Source organism: Mustela putorius, unplaced genomic scaffold, assembly GCF_011764305.1.
Source record: "Mustela putorius furo isolate JIRA1106 unplaced genomic scaffold, ASM1176430v1.1 tig00000743_pilon_pilon_pilon, whole genome shotgun sequence".
NCBI lineage: Eukaryota > Metazoa > Chordata > Mammalia > Carnivora > Mustelidae > Mustela > Mustela putorius.
Genome location: NW_025421464.1, coordinates 5,803,759 through 5,819,892, shown reverse-complemented (window position 1 = coordinate 5,819,892; position 16,134 = coordinate 5,803,759). Strand labels below are relative to the sequence as shown.

At 46.0% G+C, this 16,134-nt stretch overlaps 1 long non-coding RNA gene across 3 annotated transcripts in view; it reads left to right on the top strand.

Moving 5' to 3' along the window:
• Positions 1–127: 127 nt before the first annotated feature.
• LOC101676675 overlaps positions 128–16,134 on the top strand; it is an 85,942-nt gene continuing 69,935 nt past the window's right edge. For 2 of the 3 annotated variants that reach the window (XR_006607862.1, XR_199046.3), the window contains exons 1-2: positions 128–383; positions 1,928–2,033. This is a non-coding gene — a long non-coding RNA (uncharacterized LOC101676675). Of the gene's footprint in view, positions 384–1,927; positions 2,034–2,189; positions 2,491–16,134 lie in introns of those variants that run through there. The other variant, XR_006607861.1, reaches the window with a different exon arrangement.

Genomic DNA, 16,134 nt, shown 5'->3' with positions numbered 1-16,134 from the left:
CGAAGTGGAGCGGTGGGAGCCCGGCTTCGGGAGAGTCCGCTCGGGGGCAGGAAGTGGCCCGTTCCTCCTCTCGCGGAGCGTTTCCGGAGCGCCTACTGTGTGCTCCAGGCTGGGAGTGGGGGCCGTTTGCCGAGGGGAGAAGTAATGCAAAGCCTGACGTTCGTGAGACCGCTGCTTCCAGCACGTCTCCCGCCGGCGGTGTGATGGCTCCCATCGCACCGGGAGGAAACTGAGGCCCAGTGAGCCGGGGCGTTTACCCCAGCTGGTGAGGACCGGGCTCTGCGCGCGACGCCTCAGCGGCCGCTAGACTCGGGTAGAAGGCTGCCTCGGACACAGCCCCAAAGCACGCAGCTCCTGGGTCTAGACACAAGTGGCGGCCTGAGGTAAAAACGGCGCTTGAGGAGTGTTTCTCACACGGCGATGCGGAGCGGGGCCCCTGGCGTGTACCATCCCGTGTTGCAGTCCTTGGCTTGTGGGGTTGGTGCCGTTACCTCCCGGCTCCGGGCTTCCCCACGAGCTGCAGAGGCTCTGGATTTGGCTTCTGCCCCCACAGTCAGCCAGTGTCGTTGGACCCAGGTGGGTCCGCCGGCGGAGCCCAGCCCTTACCCCACCGAGGCCGACCACCTGACCAGACGCGCCCAGCGCCCCTCGCCCGTGTGTCTTTTCTGGGCTTACCTCACCACACCCAGCTCCAGGATGTGTCTTCTCCAGCCGTGCCAGGACTCTCGTCCCTGCGCTTGGCTCCGTACCGCAGTGTGAAACACCTGGTGTCCAACCCCGCTCCGCTTTCCTACCAGAACTTGGTGCTCCTCAGAGCGCAGCAGCACACAGCCTAGAGCCCGGCAAGGCCTTTTCTGGGCCTCTGGTTCCTCATCTGGTCCTAGATATCTAGGACCCTTGAGCAGCTTTGAAATGGCTTTTGGCCCTAATGGCCCTTCGGCCTTGGAGAAATCTGAAAATAAAAATTGAGTTCTTTCCAAACAGGCCTTAAGCCCATCAGAATGATGATTAAATGATCGTGTAGGTGCACCTGGGCTCCCAATTGAAGCCAGATTTCCCTGCAAAAGCCCAGAAACCTAGTTAGCCACACTACTCTCCTCCACACTACAGCAGCACCCAGAATGCCAGTGCCACTACCCACCATGTCAAGATACGGAGACTGAGGCCCAGTGTGGAGGCCGCAAATGATTTCTTGGGGGAAGTGGTGCTCCTGCATTAGAGAAGAGAGGCTTGGGGAATCTTAGGTAAAGGTAAAATTACTGGGTCCTGGTCACTAGGCTCAAAGATGTATGTGGGGCAGGGACCTTCAGGAGGGAGAGGTCTGGAAGGGGAAAGGGGTGCATCCAGGTGAGCCTGGAGCTATGACTGTCCCCAACACTCAATGCCAGGCATTGTGGTGCATGAGAGCCAGACTTGGCTATTTGGGGGAAGTCACTAGGGAGCTGGGCTATGGCCCAGAGACCTCCCTGCAAGTTTTGTACCCCCCCCCCCCACCCCCGCCAGGCCAGGACTTCCCAAGGTTTGTGCTAGGGGCAAATAGAAGGCACTAGTTCTTCCTCCCACAGCTGGGCCACCTGGGAGCAAATAGAAGGCACTAGTTCTTCCTCCCACAGCTGGGCCACCTGGGAGCTGGATAACAAAGCAGCTTCAGGAGCCCCTCCCCAGACTTCCTGGAGGGGGAGGGGAAGGGCTGGATGTAAAAGGAGGCTGGGAGTGTGTCAGGATTGCTCTTTGTAAGCAGATTTCCCCAGGTAAAGCCTAAATACTAGTGGACTCTGAGAATTACCCCATAAAGTTTTTCAACTAGTAAGTATCAGAATGTAAAATGCACGCATTCTCTCAAGCTAGTAAGTCCACTTCCAGGAATCTATCATGAGAAATAATTGCAGAACAATGATAAACACTTATACAAGATTGTTCTTTGCAGCACTGTTCCTTCTGGTGGAAGATTGCAGACTACTACGTACCCCTGACCAGGAGCTGACTTCTTACAGCACCTCTGGTACCTCTGTACAGCAGGATGTTGTAATGGGGTAAGTCTGTGCACACTAACTTAGGGGAGAGCCAAGGTGTATGCCTTGTGACAATTTGCAGTGTCCCAGCAGAAAAGAGTTTCGGATATCCTTGGTACTTTTATGGGAAAGCCTTTAATAACTGGGAAGTTATTCTTACAGCCTTTTTCTCTCCAGGTTTGCTATTCACTTCTCCACTTTTCACATATGAAAAAAACTTGGTCCGTAGGGGAAGGAACTTGCCTGATAATGAAGCTGGGGTCCTGACTCCTGGGACAGATCTGGGGTGGGGTCTGGATGGGAAGGACCACCGATAGGTGTGGTGTCAGCCCCTAGACTCACCTGGTTGCTTCCTGTAGGCCATTTTAGGAAAAGGCCCAGAAACAAGACCCCCTCAGGCCAGAAAAGGGACTGAATAGCTTGCATAAGGCAACTCCTGCTTCTGTACTGGAAAACCCAAATAAAATGCTGCTACTGATGGGTCTCCCTGTTCATTGTGCCTGTTCCTGGTGAATTTGGTTACCATGTAGGTAAAAAGAAATGTCATGTAAATCCACTTTCATTAAAGAAAAAAAAGAAAAGTCACTGCCTTTTTTTACCTGGGTTTGATGCTTCAAGTAGGGTAAGGGACCAATATTTACCTGGAGCCAGTTGGAGCCAAGGCTAGGTTTGGCAACATAAAGGAAATGGGGTTCTGTGGGGTGAAGGGGAAGAGTCCAGAAAAGTCCAGGGTCAGTGAGTAATTCAGGAAATAGCGGAATCAGTCAGCTGGTAGGGCCTTGAAGGCCAGGGTATGGAATTTGGATTTTGCCTTGTGGGCAGTAGGGAGCCTTGCAGGTTCCTGAGACCTACTGAGGAGAGATGGGAAGTGATTGGAAGCAGAGTGGTCAGGTGAGGCAGTTCAGTAATTGAGGCCAAATTGAAGGAGACCTGTCTCTGAGGTTGAGGAGGTTTGTGGTTCTCTTCTGTGAGGTTCAGCATTATCATCTAATGTGGATTTTCAGCTTATCAACATCTTCCTTTTGAAAAGATTTGTCGTATTCTGTTGATCATTCACAATTTGCTTAGCTTTCTCCTTTTCTCTCCAAAAATTCTCATCGAATTTTTGAGTGCTTAGTGTTTGACAGGCTGTGTGCTTGAAGCTGGGGAACCCACTGCCTGGGCTATCAGGAATGTTTCGGGCAACAGTGCCAGCTGATGGAAGGGGTATAGGGTTTGGGATTTGGAGCTACTAGCCAGGTGATGTAGGCAAATCATTCAACCCCTTCATTCCCCCCCCCCTTTTTTTTTTAAGATTTTTAATTTCTTTGTCATAGAGGGCGCAAGCAGGGGGAGCTGGCAGGCAGAGAGAGAAGCAGGCTCCCACTGAGCAAGGAGCCTATTGCTGGACTGGATCCCAGAACCCTGAGATCACAACCTGCCGAAGGCAGAAGCTTAACCAACTGAGCCACTCAGGTGCCTCCCCCCCTTTTAAAAGATTTTATTTATTTGAGAGACAGAGATAGTGACAGAGAGCACCAGCTGGGAGTAGAGGGAGAAGTAGGCTCCCCACTGAGAAGGGAGCCTGATGGGGGACTTGATCCCACTACACAGGGACCATGACCTAAGCTGAAGACAGCCATTTAACTGTTTGAGTCACCACGGCGCCCTTATACAAACCCTTTGAGCCTTCCTTTTCTCATCTCTGGAAACATCCAGATTTGGTGAGGGCCAAGGGCAGCTGAGGGAGAAACAGACGCCCTGCTGAGCAGGGAGCCTGATGGAGGGCCCATCCCTGAATCCTGGGATCACGACCTGAGCCACCCAGGTGCCCCTAAATGATTTCTTTTAGGGCCTGTTGGAAAGCTGTAGGCAAACAAGCTCTTACATATGTGTGTATATATACTGCTTTCAGAAACATTTAAGCCAGGGTGCCTTGGTGGCTGAGTCAGTTAAATTTATTTGAGAGAGAGAGAAAGATCTCGCACAAGTGATACAGAGGAAAAGCAGACTCCCTGCTAAGCAGGGAGCCTGATGTGGGCCTTGATGTGGGGTTGTGTCCCAGGACCCTAGGATTATGACCTGAGCCAAAGGCAGATGCCATACCGACTGCCATACCAATGCCATACCGACTGCCACACACACACACACACACACACACACACTACTTTATGTGTGTGTATATATATATATGTATATATACATATGTAAGTGGGGAGTCATATATAATATATATTATATATATCTACACATATCTACATATATATTGTATGTATAAACAAGCATATATATAAAAAAGCATTTATATATATAAGTTTATATATATAAATGCTTCTTTTCCCACAGCTTTTTAAATTTTTATCTTTGCTGGTTTAAGTGCTATGGACTATTATCTGAAAGTTGTGTATGTCCGCATGACTTTCCTAACAGGCCAGGCTAATCTTTATTCTGGCCATGCATCATTATCTGATTTTCTTCCTGTGCAAACAAAGGGGTATTTCAGATGGGTCCAGGTTGTAGCATTTTAACTTGGGTGTTGGTGTGGCAGGGATGTGGCAGTGACCTGCGTGTAGGGACACCACAGTCTCTTGCCTTGATGCCCTCTAGCTTCTAGACAAAGATAAAGTAGTGAGTGTTGTGCTTTTAAATTGGGGATTAAGAAAATCACTTTTGATTTTTTGGTAGTCTGCTCCTCTACCTGTGAGCCACTGGGTTTGGCACCTCCAATCATGGCTACAGAAGTCAGCCAGTCAGAGTTGGCTTCGGAGACTTACTAACTGTATTTTTTCTCATTTCTTTTTGAGGGTCTGTGTGATAGGGTAGATGGGGATCAGATCCATTTGGCATAGTTTAATCTTTTTTATATGTGGGTATTTCCTTCTCCTGGAGTTTTTTTTTTTTTTTTTTTAAGATTGATTTATTTGAGAGAGAGAGTGCAAGTGAGCTAGCATGAGTGCAGGGGTAGCAGAGAGAAGCAGAGGGAGAGAGAATCTCAAGCAGACTCCCCACTGAGTGCAGAACCTGATGAGGGGCTCCATGAAGGGTTTGGTCTCACCATCTGGAGATCATGATTTGAGCCGAAACCAAGAGTTGGATGCTTAACCAACTGAGCCACCCAGGCGCCCCTGTGGTATGTTTTTTAATTCCAAAAGCAATGTACTGTGTTAATTAGGGTAAGGTAAAACAATGCAGGAAGTGTGTAGGGACAAAATGAGCAACACCCCCCCCAACACCCATTCCCACCTTCTAGCACTGACAGTGCTAAGAGGTATGTAGCCTTTCTCACCTTTGTCCACGTGCAAATACATACACACATCCTGAGAGGTGCTTTCTCTCCTCCTTCTAATTTACATCCCCCAACCCCCCCATTTCAGCAGGGCTGCAATTAACATTTCCTATGTAAATATCTTTGCAATTTTGAGAATTTCCTGAAATAGATTCTCTGAAATGGAATTACTGGGACAAAGAGCAAGAATGGATATTTTTAGGGCATAAACCCAAAGCACTCTCCATGGCAGTGTTTGCGGTGTTTGAGTGCTCGCTTACCCTCGTGCTCAGCCGCAGGAAGACTTAGCAATTTTGTGGAAATCTTCTTTGATGGCTGAAGAGTAGCCTTTGGTTCTTTTAATCTGCATTTTTTTTTTTTTTTAACTATTGTTGAGGTGAATATCTTTTTTTTTTTTTTTAAAGATTTATTTATTTATTTATTTGACAGAGAGAGAGATCACAAGTAGGCAGAGAGGCGGGCAGAGAGAGAGAGAGGAGGAAGCAGGCTCCCTGCTGAGCAGAGAGCCCGATGCGGGACTTGATCCCGGGATGCAAGATCATGACCTGAGCCGAAGGCAGCGGCCAAACCCACTGAGCCACCCAGGTGCCCCGAGGTTGAATATTTTAACATTTTGTAACTATTGGGCATTTGTCACCTGTGAATTATCTGCACATTTTTTGAAATCTTGAGTTTCTTTCTGAGTTGTAAGCACTTTTTCAGTATGAAGGATGCCTAACCCTTGTTTATTATATTTATTGCAGGTAGGTTTTTTCCCTCAAGATTATTGTTCGCCTTACTTTTTTTCTAAGCTGGCTATTTTTGTTTTATTATTTTTATTCATTTTTATTTTATTCAATTAATTAAGTAGAGTGTATGATTAGTTTCAGAGGTAGAGTTCAGTAATCTATCAGTTGCATATAATACCCAGTGTTCATTATGTGATGTGCCCTCCATGCCCATCACTCCCCATCTTCTACCTCCCCCTTCCCTCCAGCAATCCTCAGTTTGTTTCCTATAGTTAAGAGTCTCTTATGATTTGTCTCCCTCTCTGATTTTATTTTATTTTTCTCTCCCTTTCCCCTATGATCCTCTGTTTTGTTTCTTAATTTCCACGTATGAATGAAATCATATGATACTTATCTTTCTCTGACTGACTTATTTTGCCCATGCGAGGCTCAAACTCACCACCCCCAGATCAAGAGTCGCACGCTTTTCCAACAGAGCTGGCCAGGCTCCTGTTTTGTTTATGTTTAAACTTTTCACTTGGTTAAATATCAGTCTTGTGCCATTGCCCAAATAGCTTGCTTTTGGGTTAGGAAAGAATACAAGCAATCGAAGGATATTTACTTACACTTTTTGATTTTGTTCCTATAAGGCCTAATTTTTAACATTTAACTCTTTATTACATCTGGACTTGATTTTGGTTTACAGTGTGAGGCTAAGCATCCCAATAACTTTTTTTTCTGAATGACATACCATTTCTTACCATCTTTTGCATATCCTTGGATATGTGATGTCACCTTTTCCAAGCCAGTGAGTTCTTAAAGCTGTGTTTCCTGGTATGTCTCACGGAGAGAGTATCTTGAGACTACTACTTAGGTGGATGAAAAGACAGATTTCCGCCAGGAAAGGAAAGCCTTTGAATTTCTGTGATGAGACATTCTCTCCATGAAACTAATGACTTTTTGCTTTAAGGACCCTCATTCTTCTCTCTTCCAAGGCCCTGTAAAAGGTCATATGTTTCTATGAAATGTACAAAATTAAGAAATTTTCATCGTAGGAGCACTTGGGTGACTCATTCGTTTAAGTGTCTGCCTTCAGCTTAGGTCATGATCCTGGTCCCAGGGTCAAGCCTCACATGGGGCTCCCTGCTCAGCAGGGGAGAGTATGCTTCTCCCTTTCCTTCTGCTCCCCGCCCCCAGCTTGTTCTCTCTCACTTGCTCACTCTCTCTCCCTCAAATAAGTAAATAAAAGTCTTAAAATTTTTTTTTTTTTCCATTATAGCATGACTTCCCTCCTCACTATTCTCCTGTTAAGTGACCTCATGTTGGTCCTGGACATTTTTTGGATCTGGCTAATGGTTGGGTTAGAATACATTCAGTTTGGTTTTGTTTATTTATGTGGTTTGTGGTCACTTCCACTAATGATTTGAGTGTGTCTTGGTGTAGGAGAGGGCGCAGGAACAGAGGTAATATCACCATGGACAGGTGTCCTACAGCACCTGTGCCAGAGGTGCGTTAAGGAAGATAAACAAGGTTTGAAGTTTCTAGAGTCAGAAGCTGATCTATGGAAGATTCTTTCGATCATAAAGACTGTAAAAATAGAAGCAAAGGACTCAATTCTTACCAACACTTAGTAAAAGTGGAAGTTTTCTTCTGCCAAGAAGTTACTCGATAATGCAATGTGTACTGTTATAAATGTACGTGTTAGAAGACTGAGTCATCCTTATCTTCTCTCTATAGAAGGATATTACAAAATCCTTCTCATATGAAAAACTATCAGAAAATATGGCCCTAAAAGTAGGAAAAAAGGCTTACAGAAGTGTTGCAGGCAATTAAAAAGAAAATGTTATTTTTCTGGATTTTGTGATGTTCGAGATACCTGTTTTTAAGACGTAATTTGTTATAATATTTTTTTCTCATTTTTGAAGAAATATTCACATTCGTTGCAATTTTTGTATATTTTACATTATTAGCCCCTCCCCAATTATGTAAGTTTCAGGTCACACAAAATATGAATCTGCCTTCAACCCTTAGGTTGAATATTTTGGCAAGGATAAATCCTGATCCCTTCAGAAGATCTGGGTATAATTTGTCCCCTCTGGCCTTTTGGAAAAATGAAATTTCTTGCACTTCACCTTGATTTTGACACTGAAATAGAACTTTTAAAGAGGTCATTAAATCAATGATACTTCATGCACTTCTTTTTCATGAGTCCTTTCTCTTTGTACTTGAAGAGCTTCCTTGTTCTTTTTGGGAATTACCTCTTGTATGGATAGACCACATTTTGTTTATCTATTCATCCATCAGCAGATGCTTGGGTTCTTTCCACCTTTTGGCTGTTGTGAACATGGTGTACAAATATCCATTTGAGTCCCTATTTTCAATTATTTTGGGTATATACCCAGAAGTTTCATCAGATTTTGAAGACATTACTGTGTTGTCTCTCAGCTTTCAGTATTGCAGTTGGGAAGTCCCGAGTCATTCTGAATACTGATTCTGTGTGTATGACCTACTTTTACTTCTCTAGAAAGTTCTAGAATCTCCTCTCTTCCTTAATGGCCTGGAGTTTCTTAATGAAAGGCCCTCACAGGGATCCATTTTTCCCATTTTGCTGAGAGTTCTCGGAGTTGAGTGGGGGCATGAAAGCCCAGGGGTCAGTCTCCCCATTTAGTACTGTGAGCACTGTGCCTCTCTGGCAGTGTTCCAAGAGCTGAGTGGAGCAAGAGGGCCAAGGTTCTGGACATCCTCAATGGTTAATATGTGTGGACTTTTGTATAAACCCTCTGTTGCTGGCACTGTCTCTGTCTCCTGTGCCGCATGTCCACCTGTCCAGGGACCTTGTTCTACTTTCTCCTAAAAATATGTTTCTGATCTGCCAGGGTCTGTCCCCCGTGAGGGGGGAAGGTGGGTAGTGGAGGGAGAGGATCTAAGAGTCTGCTCATTGGAGTCTGTGAGCTGCTTTTTATTTATTTATTTTTTAAAAAAGATTTTATTAATTTATTTGACAGAGATCACAAGCAGGCAGAGAGGCAGACAGAGAGAGAGGGGGAAGCAGGTTCCCTGCTGAGCAGAGAGCCCAATGTGGCGATCCCAGGACCCTGGGATCATGATCCGAGCCGAAGGCAGAGGCTTTAACCCACAGAGCCACCCAGGCACCCCAGTAAGCTGCTTTTTAAACCCTCTTTTACCGGGCGCCTGGGTGGCTCAGTGGGTTAAGCCGCTGCCTTCGGCTCAGGTCATGATCTCAGGGTCCTGGGATCGAGTCCTGCATCGGGCTCTCTGCTCAGCAGGGAGCCTGCTTCCGTCTCTCTCTCTCTGCCTGCCTCTCCGACTACTTGTGATTTCTCTCTGTCAAATAAATAAATAAAATCTTTAAAAAAAAATAAATAAAAATAAACCCTCTTTTACCAATCTTCCTACCACTAATTTCTGAGCCTTTTAAGGATTCTTTAATGTAAATCAGGCTAGACTGTCATTTTTTCACATTGCCGGCTTGGTGTTGCTGTCTGATGGTACTTGTCCATTTATTTTCCAGCCTCCAAAATTTCATTGTGGTCATCCTGTCTTCCATTCTACTTTTTCTTGTGGGTTTTTGCATTTTGAAAGTGGAGTTTGAAGAAGGAAGTATATCACAAGTTTTATACTTGCGATAAATCTGTTTCAACTTAACCTCCCCCCCGCCCAACACTAGTACCTCTGTCAACTAGTCTACCTTTTTCCCTTTGGTTTGAGGTGTTGCCTTTATTCCTGTACCAAATACGAAGTCCCATTTGTCTATTTGTCTGTGCGTCCTATTAGTGAACTTTCTTTTCCACTTCAGCAGATATCTTCTGAGCACATGCTGTGTGCCAGGCCCTGATCTAGGCACTAGAGGTAGAAAACAGTATATTAGGCAAAGCCCTTCCCTCATGGCGATTGCATTCTAATGGAGGCAGGTAGGCAGTAAGCATATAATGTCAGAGATAAGTACTCAGAAGAAAAAGAAATTGGAGTACTGGCATAGGAAGTAAGGGGTTGAGCTACTATAGATAAGTTGGTAAGCACTGACTGGAATCTTGAGTGAACTGGAAACTCCAGCTGTGCGTGGATCTTCAGAGGGCTGTTGCAGACAGAGGACATACCGAGAGCAGAGACCCTGAGACAGAAATGAGCTTTGGGGGACAAACAAGAGCAGTGTGGACTGTTGAATTGTCTTTTTTTCCTTTCATTCCTGTCTGTTTTTGCCTTCATATTTTGGCCATCTGTTCTCAGGTACAGATATGTTTAAAGTGTTTAATATCTTTCAGATGGATTGACCCTTTTGTCACTATAGAGTGTTTCTCTTTATCTCTAGTATTTTATTTTATTTTTTATAAATAGGATTTTTTATTTTATTTGACAGAGAGAGAGAGATCACAAGTAGGCTGAGAGAGGAGGAGGAAGCGGGCTCCTTGCAGGGAGCCCGATACGGGTTCTATCCCAGGACCCTGAGATCATGACCTGAGCTAAAGGCAGAGGCTTAACCTACCGAGGCACCCCTCTAGTATTTTAAACCCAGACAGTCTGACTCCTAAATCCATATACTTCACCTCACACCAACTGCCCCACCTCTCCAGGTATGTCCTCAGGTGGTCCTGCAGCTCCTGTATTCTCAGTGGCTCCAGACTCACTCAGGTGTGCTCTGCCAGCCAGATCTTCTGAACCTGGGTCTTGATAAGACCAGCTGGAATTCTGGTCTGTACTCCAGGGAAGTCCCCCCAGCCCTTCTCAAGACGCTGCAGTTTGCTAGATGTTCTCATTCACCACCATTTTGGGCCCTGGAGCCTGCTTGCCTACAAGCATGCCCTGGTCCTGTAGAGTCTCCACATGTCAGTCACTTTCCCTGTCACCTCTCTCAGTGTCTCTCCCGTCAGCCTTCCCACCCCTCACCAAGCCTTACTAACACATATCCAGTAAGCCATTTACAGTTAGAGGGTGAGAGGGAAGGTGTAGTTTATGGAAACACAGAGGACTCCGGCTACTGGAGGATTTGTCATGGCCCAGCAGTACCCAGCCTTCCCTCACCTGCTCCGGGCTCTGGTCTCCCCTTCCCTCTGTTTTGAGGGCCTCCTTCCCTCTCCCCTCACCCGTTTCTTCTCTGAAGCAAAACCAGATCTTTCCCTCTGCAGTGTGTAGAGCCATTTATTTAATGGCTGCTTTTGTTGTCTTTGTTTCTTTGGCTTCTCCAGGGTTGGGTGCTGTCTCCTTTGGTCTACTTTGTCTACTTGCGTCCGGACTAACTAAGAGTTGTGTGGGGCCAGCAGTCAGGTACAAGAACTTTCACCTGGCTCCGCATGCTGGTTTTATTGCCTTGACCTGCTTCTGTGATTGAGTGAATTGTTGGCATTTCCTGGACATTATGATTATTTGTAGGAGCAGAATATTTGAAGCCAGGACTTTTTAGAAGAGTCTCAGAGATCTGAGATGCTGAGTGAATCATCACACTGAGGCCCAAGGAGAGTCTGTACCAAGTGGTGGAGCTAGTCCTTAAGCCCTGGCCCAGGATGTATCCTGGCCCTGGTGGACGCTACTTAGGTATACCTTGGGTCATTTCCCTTCCCCTCCTGGAGCCCAGCTTCCCATATGGGAAATGGGAGTAATAGCACTATCTCCTTACAAGTCTATCCTGAGAGATAAATTGTAAAATGCTTATCCTGTGCCCTGCCTAATGCTTGGGAAACAGTGAGTGCAAGGATAGGCATTAGCTGGGGAAAGGAAAAGAAACTGTGTTATACTCGTGTGATGGAATACTACTGACCAGCAAAAGAGATCTATAGATACGTGTAGTCATGTGAGTGAATCTCACAAATACGCCAAGTGAGAGAAGCCGGATACAGAACTGTGAATATTGTGTGATCTCTTCACATAAAACTCTAAGAAAGAGAAAGGAATCTATGAAAAGTAGATCAGCTGGGGAGGTGGGCTGGACCAAAAAGGGGAATGGACACATGTTTGACAACATTAATTTCATTTTTCACTTAAGTGGGTAAATTTTATTAAAGACAGTGAGATGCAGACTAAGCAGCAGTAACAGGAAACATGCAACAAGTGGTTAAATTTTCTCATACATTAGAGTTGACCAGCAGCTTACATAGGCAGTTAAGCTATGCTTTGTTTACTGGGTTATAAATTTACTTTCTCGTCATCCCAGATGGAGACATTTTACGGCTCAGCATCTGGATAAACAAATCCTTTAAGGCCCAAGTGCCTTGTGCCTAACAGTTTCCCTTTAACTGAAATGAATTCCTTTCTTAAGGGCGAATTTATATCTGACTTTATATTTCTCTCTCTCACAAAGGCAAGGAGTGTTTGTATTCTGTTTCTGTGTGTCTCTATCCTTAGAGCAGAGGGAGCTGCTGGAGGGTTTTGGCCAGGGCAGTGAAGTAGTCAGACATACTTGGGAAGAGCAACCTGAAAGTGCCCTGTGGAGGATGGATGAGAGGCGGGTAAGGGAGAGTCAGGAAGGCTGGTTAAGAGGCTGGGGCAGGGCAGGTCATAGAGCAATACGCTTAAAATGTGTACATTTTTCTATATATAAATTATACCTCAATTTAAAAAAATGTGAACCAAAGACTATCACAGTGGTTCACATGATGTCCAGAGGCCTGAGAAAGGGGTTCTAGGCCAGGCTGGGAGCAGTGAACAATGCAGGGACCCGAGTGGGGTTCTGGGTGTAGAACTGAAAGGGTTTGAGGAGAGGCCAGGAAATCCAGGAGGCCTGTGGGAGGAGGGGAAGCAAGACAGGCAAGAATTTTGGTCCTTGAGCACTGAAGATGAGCCCTTTGGAGTGGTTGCGGGGCTCTGGCTGAGTAAATAAACTTAGCCCAAAGCTCTGGGATTCTGCTGGTGTGGGGAGCCAAGAAAAGGCCTCGACCCCATCCTCAAGTGTCAAGGCTCATGGGGGACGCAGACAGCCTTCTTGGGCCAGTTGAGGAAAGCACAGAGGGACCCAGGGGAGCAAGTAGCCATCCCTTCATGATCCCTCCTACATACTCCCCTTAACCTGTTTTCTCTTCTCCCAGGCCCAGCTGGGGGTGGGATGGGGGTGGGGGGCAATTATAAACCATGACAAGGACCTGACGCACCTGGGTGTGAATTCTGGTTCTAAAATTCTCTAGCAGTGTGACCCTGGGCAGGTTGCTTAATCATTTGAGCCTCAATTTCCTCATTTATAAAATGGTCATAATACCCTTTTTGCCCCCTTTACCCCTTCCTGAAAAAGCATTTCACATTTTTTCCACTGCTGCCATGAAGTATGCCTGTGTTGTGCTTGGAAGGAGATGCTGCGAAGTATGGCTCTTGGGCACTTCATGCCGAAATCCCTTCCTTTAAGCACCTGAGTGCTCAATAGGTCTGGGGCCACTGGTCCCTTGTGCAGCTTAGTAAAGGAGGCACTTGGCGGGTTTACAGGCAGCTGGCATCCCAGAAAGCAGACTGGGCTGGAAATTGAACTCTGTCCCCAGTTCTCAGAGTGACCTTGGGCGACCCCTAGTGGGATGGGTGGCAACACGCAACGTCCCAGCAAGGATGGGTTTTGCCGCACTGTACCAGATTTTGCTGATGTATTTACTTCTACCGTGGGTACCAGGTAGCAGCTCCTTCAGTATATTTTTGCATTGTGGCTTTCATTTATTCCCTTGGATGCGTGCTCATATCCTCTTTTACACCACTGTTCATATGGAATGGGGTTTCATTTACCAACAAATGCAATATATTTTATTATTTACAGTGTATCACTATTGGTGTCATTTTTTTTTCTTAGTTTTTGGGACTTCTGTCCATTCCAGAACTTTTGAGTTCCTACTAGAGTCCTCTGAACTGTGTGCATATAAGCAAAGTGTTTTTTGGGGCGCCTGGTTGGCTCAGTGGGTTAACCCTCTGCCTTCGGCTCAGGTCATGATCTCACGGTCCTGGGATCGAGCCTCGCATCGGGCTCTCTGCTCAGTGGGGAGCCTGCTTCCCCCTCTTTCTCTGCCTGCCTCTCTGCCTACTTGTGATCTTTCTCTCTGTCAAATAAATAAATTAAAAAAAATAAGCAAAGTGTTTTTTCCTATAAAACCACTTTCAGGGCACGTTCAGTATGTGTATTTTAAAATTCATTTTAAAGCAGAAGCAGACTCCCTGCTGAGTGCAGGGCCTGTCAAGGTGCTCAGTCTCACCACCATGAGATCATGACCTTAGCCTAATCAAGTTGGCCGCATCACCAGCTGAGCCATCCAGGTGTCATCCAGGTGCCCCAGGACCTTTTTTATGCATTGAAATAAATCTGAGGAAAAAATGTATATAAGTCAAACATTAAAACAGTTAATAAGGGGTGCTTGGGTAGCTCAGTTGCTTAAGCATCTGACTCTTGATTTCGGCTCAGGTTGTGATCTCAGATCGAGTGAGCCCCTTGTCAGGCTCTGCACTAGGCCAGGAGTTTGCTTTGGATTCTTTCCCCCTCCTCCTCCCTCTGCTCCTTCCCCCACCCTGGCTCTTTATTTCCCTCTCAAAAATAAAAAATAAAAATAAAACAATAAAAAGGTCCTGGCATGCCCCCCCCCACCCCGACTACCCGCACTACAGGATTTTATACATAGTGGGCTTTCTGCAAGAATTCCAGGGATTAAGACAGGATCAGGCTTCAGGGACAGTCTACTTTACCCCTTCTGAGAAGTTAATTTCTAGCCAGGGGAGAGATACTGGTAATTTCTACAGGTTTGTAGAGTTAGGTCCCATGTTAGGTGATTATGTAAAGTAACTGTCAACTTCACAATGAAGCTGATTCTACTGTTCTCCTTTATTTGGCAGATGAGGAAATAGAGACCAGTGGTCTGCCCAAGTGGCTCAGTGGGTGTGGTGGGTGGAAAGGTCATCCAGGTCATGTCCTTTTGGTTGCCACAGGAGTCCTTGCCTCTGGCTACTATCTCCTGTCTTGTTGAACCTAGGTGCCCAAGACCCAGCCAGAGGCTCTTGAGGGCTCTGTGGGCCTGGGCTGGTGGTGCCTGGAGGCGGGATCCTCACATCTTAGAATAGAAGGGACCTTGGAGGTCCTCAGTAGGCCACTGGCATCAGAAAAGCAGACTAGGCTGGACATTCTGAGTGTTTTGTCTAAATTGGCGAGATGACCGTGGGCTGGCTACTGCCCCTCTCTAGGCCATGGCTGGAGTATGGAAGGCCCCATTAACTGTCATGTTCCCTGGTACAAGTCCAGCTTTACTTCTTAAAGATCCATTTAATGTGTGGGGACACGTAAGGTCCAGAGAGGGTTTGGGATTTTCCTGTATAATCTTACAGCCCAAGGAATTCTTAAAAAGATCCCTTTCTTGGTCCATGGCATGGGACTTGCAGGGGCCCTGAAATCAGATTGCCTGGCATGTAGTAATTGCTTATTAAATGTGGGGCATCATTTTATTGAGCAACATCCTATAATGATTGAGTGTGAGTCTTTCTCTTACTGGTTGTGTGACCTTGCCCTGAATAAGTCATTTAACCTTTTCCTGTCTCGGTTTCCTTAGGTGTGAATTTGTTAATAACAACCTCTCTTTATGGGGGGAGGAATGAAACTTGCTTACCCATGTATAATATAGAGGTAGGTACATAGCCTATAATAAGTGCCCAGTAAACACAGAAGTCTGTCCCTGCTGGAAATCTTCGAGTGGTTCCCACAGCACTTTAGAGTCCTGTCCAAACTCCCCGGAGTCCTAGAGGCCTGTCAAGGCATCACTTCACGCTTGCCTCCTTCTCATCTTCTACCAGTCTCAGCTCCACCACTACGCTTTGTGCCAAGTTCATGTCCACAGAGTGCTCTTTGTTTGCTTATTTGAAAGATTTTATTTATTTGATAGCAAGACAGACAGTGAAAGAGGGAACCCAAGCAGGGGGAGTAGGAGAAGGAGAAGCAGGCTTCCCACCAAACAGCAAGCCCGATGCCAGGTTCAATCCTAGGACCCTGGGATCATGACCTGAGCCGAAGGTAGTCGCTTAATAACTGAGCCATCCAAGTGCCCTTTTTGTTTTTGTGTGTGTGTGTTTTTCTTTTAACCTTAGTTATTTTCCCTGGTTTCAGCTTAAATTTCCCCTCAGGAAGGCTGGCTCTGACCTCTCAGGACGGGTCTCCCAGCCTTCCTGCCCATGTTATTCAGTTTGCTACATC